Source organism: Dendrobates tinctorius, unplaced genomic scaffold, assembly GCF_039654945.1.
Source record: "Dendrobates tinctorius isolate UK_male_01 unplaced genomic scaffold, ASM3965494v1 ptg000326l, whole genome shotgun sequence".
NCBI classification, from domain to species: Eukaryota; Metazoa; Chordata; class Amphibia; order Anura; family Dendrobatidae; genus Dendrobates; species Dendrobates tinctorius.
In genome coordinates this window covers 20,431,845-20,442,500 of record NW_027361993.1, presented here as the reverse complement: position 1 = coordinate 20,442,500, position 10,656 = coordinate 20,431,845, and positions in this window count along the sequence as shown.

The window sequence follows — 10,656 nt, the reverse complement described above, 5'->3', positions numbered from 1 at the left end:
TTGAACTCAGGACCCCAGTGCTGCAAGGCCACCGTGCTGCCCCATAGATAGATATGAGTTAGACAGATAATAGATAGATAAATAATAGATAGATAGATAATAAATAGATAGATAATAGATAATAGAAGATAGATAAATAATAGATCGATAATAGATAGATAATGTAGATAGATAATGAATAGATAGATAGATACAGTAGATACTAGATAGATAATAGATAGAGAGATAGATAATAGATAGATACTAGATAGATATATAAAGTTATTCGATCTTTAATACAGTGGTGTATGTGAACGAGTGCCAACACTGCGGGAATGATGCCATCGCAAGAGGTGAGTAACATTTTTTTATTTAGTTCAAGAAGAGATTGACAAACCCTTTAAGATCTATGTGCCGGACACATATCTCCCAGAGAATCTGCCTGTTGAGCTTACAGTAAATGAAAGGTTGTGTTACCAGTGTGAGACATGTAATGACTGACAGTCCTCTCTCCTGATCTACATGTCTTACACTGGTAACACCCTCTTTAATTTACAATAAGCCATGGAAGCAGATTCTCAGGGAGACCTATGTCTGGCCCATAGATCTTAACAGATCATTTACATATTAAGAAAAATATGGATTTCTCTGGACTAAGACTTTGGATCTCAGATATCAAGGTATCATTTTATTCAGCTTTCTATGACCTACATACCCATATTGACCACTTATTAGGGTTGATACTACTGATAAATTCCTTTTAAGATCTCTGCTCTATGGAGAGTCCTGTCTTTTTCATTTTTTCAGGCACTGTATGGGCACAGTATATGGGCAGGGTGTGACATTATTTTGGCACTGTAGCTACTTTTAAAAAGCTTGGTAACGGTTTCAGTGTGGCCTCATTCAAATGTTCGCGTTTCACAGATGTGATCTGTGTTTTGCCTTTTACTTACTTTTCTCCTTTTCTGTATGGGCCAGTTTTTTTCTTTAGATAGGCCCAGGTGTCTATTTTTTTTCCAGATTGCAGATAAATATAGCCAATGTTCTTTGAAAAAAAGTAGACAGCACAATGATGATGGTGTACGCTTCTTACTGCCTAATGGATGGGAGAAGTTTGCAAACTTTTTACATTTTTTTTTAATACAAGAAAAATAGATATTACACTTATGGTAACATTGGACACATGGATGAGAAATGGATGAAAATTGTTATATAGGGGATGTCGTCCTCATCTCAAGAACAGTAGGTCCATGGGAAGGCGGTCTGCAGGTCTCTATCAGAGTGGAGGTTCACATCCTGGAACTTCACTCCATCCATTGTCTTTGGGATTGCTGGAGAGAGTTGAGTTCAGCGTTTTATTCTGGCAGTCCCATAGACAATGAATGGTTTGGAAGTCAACCATGTGCACCTCAGCTCCATTTAAGACAGGGACCTGCACAGCTCAGTTCTCTGAGTCACTAGGGGTCCCAGAGGATAGGAAATGACTTGATGTTTTGGGAATGACCCTTTAATTCTATTTGTAACCTTCAAATGATGCTCAAGCTTTTGAGGTTTGTAACTCCTCAATGGAGCGTAGGTTTTTAATATTTTGCGGTTCTTCTGTGAGCTTGAACACAGACTCTGGCAAAAATGGAAAAAACATATCTTGCAATTGAATTTTATTGTAGCTGAAATCTCCTATTGTTTCTTGTACGAAGCCTACCATTATATGATGTAATGGACAATGATGGGGACAAGGGAGCACACCAATCTCTGCTCCCAATTCCAGGACTTTATTGTGTTAGCAGTTAACAAAATTTGTCTTGTATTATTTGCTGTGACCCTTCTGTGCTCCATGATGACCACCAGTCTTTCCAGTACATTTACCCAATACTCTGTTCAGTATCTGTGCTCCGGGGCATCAACTTCCAGAAATTGTATTGTTATGTTGCGATCTTGGCTCTTTCCTCCACACTACATAATTCTGTTAATGGAATAGCAGAGCTATTTGTCACAAAGGGATCAATCTCTATAGAGTAGATACAGGAATAGCCAGGGCAGGCAGCAATAAACGAAGACACATTTAGCCGGGGGGGTCAAAACACGGAACAAACAGAAAACACAGAACCACAAAGAAATGCAGAACATGACCTCATTGTACAATCTGTTACTCACAAGCAGCAACGGAGCTCCCAGGAGGGAAGTTTAGCTTGTCCTTTGCCAAATACCAACAGTTAACATTTTTTCCAACATGTTTATACCATGTGCAAAAATGTTACATAAATATATACGGAAAGAGTGATAAAAAAGTATTCATACCCTGAGAACTTTTGACAATTTTTTCGCGCCCACAAACTTAAATTTATTTTATTGAGATTTTATGGTACTTACCAACACAAAGTAAAAAGTATTTGTGAAGTGCAAAGGTAGGAATAAATGATTTTCTAATTTTTTTAAAAATATAAATCTGAAAATTGTAATGTGCATTTGTATTCAACCCCATGTAGTCTGATACCCCTAAATACAATCCTGAGTGACAAATTACCTGCAGAAGTCTCATAATTAGTAATTTAAGTCAACCTATGTGTAATGTATTCTCAGTATAATTACAGCTCTTCTGTGAAGGCCTCAGAGGTTTGTTGGAGAACATTAGGAATCAAATAGCATCATGAAAACCAAGGGACCCACCAGACAGGTCAGGGATAAAGTTATGAAGAGTAAATCAGGTTTAGGATATAACAAATAGCTCAAACTTTGAACATCTGACAAAGCTCTGTTCAATTCATCATCCAAAAATGGAGAGAGTATGGCACAAGGGCAAACCTTCCAAGACATGTCAGTCCACCTAAATTGACATCCCAAAGAAGGAAAGCACTAATTAGAGAAGCAGCCAAGAGGCCCATGGTCACTCTGAAGGATCTGCAGAAATCTACAATTCAGGTGGAAGACTCTGCCCACAGGGAAGTGTGGAAAGAAGAAAGATATTGTTTAAAGCAAGAAATAAAAATTCCTGTTTGCAATTTGCAAAAAGCCCTATAAGTGACACAGTTAACATGCGGAAGTAGGTGCTCTGGTCAGATGAGACCAAAGTAGAACTGGATGGAAAGCTAACACTAAAAACTCCATCCCCACCAGCACACATGGTGGTGGAAGCATCATGTTGATGGTTTTCTTCAGCAGGGACAGGGAAACTGGTCAGAGTTGATGTGAAGATAGATGAAGCTAAATACAGGGCAATCCTGTAGGAAAACCTGTTAGAGGCTGTAATAGACTTGAGACTGGGGTGTGGAATCACCTTCCAGTAGGACAACAACCCTAAACATACTGCCAGAGCTACAATGGATGGTTTAGATGAAAGCATATTTGTGTGTGAATGGCCCATTAACAATCCAGACCTAAATCCCATGGAATCTGTGGTAAGACTTAAAAATTGCTGTTCACAGACGTCTTCACTCAATCTCACTCACTCACTAGTTTGCAAAGAAGAATGGGCAAATGTTTCAGCCTCTAGATTGGCAACACAAAAGCACTTACTGCAGTAATTGTAGTGAAAGCTGGTCCAACAAAGCATTGACTCGGGGGGGGAGGAATAGAAATGCATGTCACAAATTTCAGATTTATATTTTTAAAATAATTAGAAAACCCTGTATCATTTCCATTATACTTCACAAATAATTGGCACTTAGCATTGGTTTATCACGTAAAAGCTCAATAAAATGCCTTGAAATTTGGGGGTATAACGTGAAAAATGGTGGTATGATACATATACTATGCGGAGTGTGAGGACCCTTGACGTGGGTTGTGAGCTTCCATATTTTGGCCATACCGTAATATCAACTAATACCTTACATATATTTATATGTGTTTTTGCACTATATTTATCTTTCAGGGTACAGTTGGGCCCAGATGGCGCTGTAAACTGTGGCGTCTGTTCACACGGAATGCATTTTGGTTAGCACTGGGCTGCCCGCCTGATCTAAAAGTAAGGGCGTCACTAATAGTCAGATTCTCTGCATTACCTGTATGTGAAGAGCGCCACATACAGATTATTTTTTGTGCACTAATATACTAAACAGCCACCCCCTCTATGGATTGGTAGGTTGAGAGTGGGTGTTTCATCGGTTTTGTTGCACCTGTGTTGCCGCCATTTTTAATTGGGTCCACTGCACCTTGATGCAGCGCATTTGTTTGGAGGCCATCTCTGCCTTTTTACTGGTGTTTTTTATATACTATGTGGAGCCAGTGCTCGTTGAGCATGCTCCATTATTCCAGACGTTTCCCTCCTTTTTGGAACTATATTAGACTGTAACAATGGCAGGCACAGACTGAAGAGGGGCCCTGTGCAAGAACAATATATGAGCCCTTCGCAGCCAAAAAAATCCAAAAAATGTATGTGCTTTGGAGATATAAATGGCCCCTTACCGCTTGGGCCCCTGGTTGCACCAATGATATGTCCACCCCTGGACTGTAAGCTCACATGCACACGTTTTCTTTGTTTCTATTAATACTGATTATTAACTTTCTCCTTGCAGACTTTTCTGCCTACACTTGTGAATCAGTGTGCGCATCTGCTGTTTTGATCCTTCCTTCTTGCTGTTACTCTCTACACCTCATTAAACCAACTAACATATTCTTCATTTTGACACCTTTCACAAATGGCTTCTAGCAAAATCTGCATTTAAATGAAGCATCGTATTTTCTACCCTGTTATTACTATTTTTTCCCCCCTTAGACTTTCTTCAGGACTTCACGATTTTCTTTTTCTTCTCTTGCATCGACTCCTCTGCCACAGTATCCTACAGGCATAAAGATTTCACAGCCATTATGTAGAGTACAATGCGCTTTGTTATCTACATCTGAAGTTTTCCTACAGTGCTAGTTGCAGGTGGACCGCCGCAGGAATGATCTTGCAATTAGCCTATCATACAAAGGCAGGTGCGAGCTCGCCTATCAGTGTCAATATCAGCCCTTAGAAAAATGTAATCCTGAGCAGATAGGAAATATTTAAAAAAAAGCCCTGAATATTGTACTTAAAAATTTAAAATATCCCAGCAATTCCTCGCTAAATCTTATTTTCCTGATTCTGTTCTATCTCAGACTGCACAAGGAGTTTGTATGTTCTCCCTGTGTTTGCGTGGGTTTCCTCCCGGTACTCCGGTTTCCTCCCACATTTCAAAGACATACTGATAGGGAATTTAGATTGTGAGCCCCATTGGGGACAGTGATGATAATGTGTGCAAACTGTAAAGTGCTGCGGAATATGTTAGCGCTATATAAAAAAAATAATAGATTATAGATTTAAGAGATCATCCATTTCCCCCTACCTTCTATTCCTTTGTCTGGCTGTAGGACAACTGGATGCAGCAGGACCCATTCACCTCGTATCTGTCTACAATAGGGGTCCATGAACACTACAGGGGTTGGACAAAATAATGGAAACATCTGGAAACATCAGCAAAAGTTAGTTTAATATGGTGTAGGTCCACCTTTTGCGGCGATTACAGCCTCAATTCTCCGAAGTATGGATTCATACAAGGTGTGAATTGTTTCCAAAGGAATTTTAGCCCATTCTTCAGTTAAAACACTCTCCAGTTCTTTGAGCGACGATGGCAGCGGAAATCGACGTCTAACTTGAATCTCTAAATTCGACCATAAATGCTCAATAATGTTGAGGTCTGGGGATTGTGGGGGCCAGATGAGATGCTCAACTTCATTAGAATGTTCCAAGTGCCATGCTTGACCGTTTCTAGCTGTATGAATTGGTGCATTTGGGTCGCCCTCCCAGGGCTGTGGAATACTCGGTACCGGGCCGGCATCAGTGGGATGTGTCACAGCAGCGACCCGGTCCGTGGCCCTGGGCGCCCAATTAATGGGGGAAATTGAATGGTGGAATGTAATTAGATGAACAGTTCGTGACACCACCTGTGGTGTTCGGCAAGTGGCATGTTAGGTCGACGCTGCTTGCAGATCCTCTGGGGCTGGTGGTGTGTTGCAGCCAAGATGGTGAAGCTCCCCACATGTGGAGCTGTAGCCCCAGGGCAGTGTAGGTATAGGGGAAGAGGAGAGGCGCAGGCGGTGTAGAAGATGGTACCCAGATGTAGCGGTGCTGGGTGTGTTGGTGCAAGAATCAATGGAGGATACCAGGGCTTGTAGTGCCAAAGCTTTACTCACAGTCTGTAGTACACACAGGTGCCTGCCTCCGTGCCGTGTCCTCCGGGTCAGGGACTCAGTCAACCTCCAGGCAAGATGGAATGCTCCCTTCCCACGCTCCGCCAACATGTGCCTTTCTGAACGTCTCCTCTTATAGCGCCTTTTAGTGTGAAGATCTCCTAGTACTAAGTTACACTGGAGTTCCTCCTATCAGATGTTCCCAAGAACTCTACTTGTACGGCAGACAGCTGTAGCCTGCTTTGGGGACTCCTTACTCCTGAGTCCCGGCTCTCTATCCTTGTTGCTGTTGTGCCCCCAAGTCTTAGATGCGAGTAGTGCATTTACAGTCCACTACTCCACCGGTGTCTGCTGCAGAACCATTAGTGTCCATACAACCTCGGGGACCGGGCCCCGGCCTTGCGTTTGAACTTCTAGGCGGGGTTCTTCCTCTAACCCACGTCCTCTGTGTTCCCTTTTTCTCCTACGTTCCGTACTTGTCTTTCTCTCCTATGGAAGCTCTGGCTTCAGTTCAATGTCTTTCCCCTTCTTTCCTTTCCCGTGCCAGCAGACCCGGGTCACTCAGGTCTGCTGCAGCACTCCTTCCTCCATCCATCTCTCAGGGATCTTCTTTCCGCTCTCCTCTCTGAGTGGCTTTCTGACTGACTGACTGACCTAAAATCCTATCCTTCCCACTCTTTTATATATTCTCAACTCCACCCACCTCCCAGCACATTTCATGTTCTAAGCAGGGAGCCACCAAAGGTGCTCTGCTACACTCTAAGCAAAGAGCCGCAATGTGGCTTTGCTGAACTACCCTGTTGTGTGGAGTGCGAGTGTTGGAGCGTGGTCAGGAGTTCCCACCTTACCTGGATGGTGGGGCACCACACCTCAGGAAGAGGTGCAGTACCTCTGTGGCGACTGAGCCTCAGGGGCGCCACACATTATCATCCTGAAAGATGGCGTTCCCCTCCGGGAACAGTGCTTGAACCATAGGATGCACTTGCTCGCCCAAAATGCCTAAATAATCTCAGCTGTTAATTCTTCCATGAAGGGATATCATTGGCCCGGCGGATCCCCACGAAATAGCACCCCAGATCATCACAGAACCTCCGCCATGTTTTACGGTTGGGAGAAGGCAGTCTGGATGGAATGCTTCTTTCTGCTGTCTCCAAACGTACACTCGGCCGGAAATAGGGTAAACGATGATTCGTCTGAGAATATCACATGTTTCCACTGCTCGAGGGACCAATTCTGGAAGTTTCTACACCACTCTAAATGCTTGGAAACATTTGTCATTGAGAGCAGCGGTTTTCTAATTGCAGCTCTTCCGTTGAATCCAGATTTGTGCAGCTCACGAAGAACAGTTTTCGTGGAAACTGTGTTCTGTAGGTGTTCATTGAGCTCAGCAGTGATTTTCGGAGCCGTGGTCTTGTGATCCTCTCTCACAACTCGCTTTAGAGTCCGACGGTCTCTCTCAGTCAACTTCGACTTTCGGCCGGACCTGTGCTTTGCTGCGGACGTTTTTCCTTCTCTTTCAAACGCAGTCATTACTTTGGAGACAGTACCTCTTGACATGCCAAGCATTCGGGCACTTTCTGTTACACTAGCGCCTGCCATACGAGCACCAACAAATTGGCCTCTTTGAAAATCCGAGAGGTCTGCCATTGGTATCAGGTTCTCATCAATGTTTTTACAATTCTGCAAAACAAACAGTTAATTTACATACACATATCACATAACACAAATAATCAACTACACTAGCGCCTGCCATACGAGCACCAACAAATTGGCCTCTTTGAAAATCCGAGAGGTCTGCCATTGGTATCAGGTTCTCATCAATGTTCTTACAATTCTGCAAAACAAACAGTTAATTTACATACACATATCACATAACACAAATAATCAACTACAAAACATTACCATATGTCACGGTTTGCATGTTTATAACATGTTCGAAGATTATGATGCCAAAACATTAGGTGTTTCCATTATTTTGTCCAACCCCTGAATGTTCCAACCCTCAGCCAAACACCTAACTTTCAGCTGATAAAATGGAAGTGATCCAGAGGACATTAACTCATATGCTTTTTGGAAAATTTCTATGTGCACACGGAGTCTTTTTGCTGAGCAGAAACTGAGCAAAAATTCAATGTTTTTCAGGAGTTTTGAGACTTGGTGGTGGATGTGGAGAGTTTCTGCCTAGTTTCTGCTTCAAAAACTCTTCGAAAAACTATGTTTAAGTGGCTATGTGCCCATATAATTTTTCAGAAAGTTTTTGGAGTAGAAAGTGACTATATGCCAATAGAGTTTTTCAGAAAGTTTTTGGAGTAGAAAGTGGCTATATGCCCATAGAGTTTTTTTCAAAACATTTTTTGAGTAGAAAATGGCTTTGTGGCCACAGGTTTTTTTCAAAAAGGTTTTGGAATAGCATACAGAGTCTTTTTTCCTAGTTTTTGTAGCAGAAACTATGAGAGAACATTTTTAGGAGTTTTTTAAGATTTGGAGAATGACTTGGAGAGTATCCTCTCTGTTTCTGCTCTAAAACCTACTAAAAAAACTCAGTGTGCATATAGCCCTGAGCAGAAACAAAGCGGAACTCTCCAAATTCGCCTACAACTGTCAAAGCTCCTCAAAAGCTCAGTTTCTTCTCCAAAAACTCAGCCAAAAAATACTATATGCATATAGCCAAGGAGGGTTTTATGAGCTACCGAAAAGCCTGGCACTTATTGACTCTCAGAATGTCTTATTGTTATCATGCAAATTGCTTCTTCAGAGAGAAAGAGGACTTGAACTCTATAGCGCCACCGGCTGGAAGTAATGATCCTACAAGTCACAACGAACCCTTTAACGAGTCTTGCAATATTGGTATCACACATTTCTAGGGTTAATGTTCCTATTAGAAAATATTTCAGATCTGTCATTGATTTTTGTAAAGGGAATAAGCATAGAGGTCTGAATGTTATATTTGCAATCAGGCTCCTTCTCCTCAATGTGCACTAATAATTTCAATGACTAAATGAACAAACATTGTCATATTATCATTGATACAAGTAGCAATAAATAATGACATAGCTACATGTAAAGGAAAGTTCAGGAACTGCAGGATACTATTATTAATTTGTCACTGTAGCCTTGGTGGACTTGTACACTCAGTGTAAATATGGATCAAGTGTTCTTCATTAACACGTATCAATTAGTATACGGATAATGCTAGTCCAACTAGTTATTGCAACTTTTGCGAATCTGTAACATTTTTCTTCTTTAGTAATTGGCTAAAATAGTAAACCTCATACATTCATTTTGTTCTCTCTGTTTCAGTTTTTCTTCTTTTCCTATAAATGAGTGACGGGTTGTCACCGCGTCACTTCTTTATTGACATCACTGATTTATTATTGTCTTCCAATGGCATATTGGAATCAGTAGTCAACCATGTTATACAAGGATTGTCACAACAAGACACATCCGCTAGCCACTCACTTACCCTGCAGTGATCACTAAAGGAGAAATGTAGTAATTAGAGTTGAGCGAAACGGGTCGAAAAAATTCAAAAGTCGCCGACTTTTGGCAAAGTCGGGTTTCATGAAACGAAACCCGACCCTAGGATGAGGTCGGCCACGAGGTCGGCGACTTACGCGCCAAAGTCGCGTTTCAAAAGTTTGTTTTGCGCTCTTTTTCAGCCAATCAGGATCCACGGACACTGTGGGCAACGTGATGACCTAGGCACGGGTCACCACCATCTTTCAGAAGGGCATGCAAGTGATTGGCTTGCTTTGGTGGGCGTCACAGGGGGTATAAAAGGGCGTGCACGCCGACCGCCATCTTACTTCTGCCGATCTTAGTATAGGGAGAGGTTGCTGCTGATTCTGTAGGGAGAGCGTTAGGCAGGGAAGAAGACAAAAGAACTGCTTCTGCTGCTAGCGATTTGGCCTGCACAACACACAAGTCACTGCGTGTGCAGTGCAAGGGGAGGCTATATTGTGGTGTATCAGTGGTGTTGGTTGTTGGGCTGCCTTCTAAGGCTTCCTGACACGCTGGCATTGCTGTTTACCCACTGCTCCGCAAACTGCTTTTTTAAAAGCAATCCAATCTCCCTTATCCTCTAGTCATTTTTGTCACAGCTGTGCCATCGAGCGTGTCACATAGCGCTCAGATATCAGTGGGCCTCACACAATCCACAAGTGTCCAGTGTCCAAAAGTGTACGCAGAGATTCAAAATCTCCATTATCCTCTCGTCACTTTGGTCACAGGCAGCTGTGCCATCGAGCGTGTCACATAGCGCTCAGATATCAGTGGGCCTCACACAATCTACAAGTGTCCAGTGTCCAAAAGTGTACGCAGAGATTCAAAATCTCCATTATCCTCTCGTCACTTTGGTCACAGGTAGCTGTGCCATCGAGCGTGTCACATAGCGCTCAGATATCAGTGGGCCTCACACAATCTACAAGTGTCCAGTGTCCAAAAGTGTACGCAGAGATTCAAAATCTCCATTATCCTCTCGTCACTTTGGTCACAGGCAGCTGTGCCATCGAGCGTGTCACATAGCGCGCC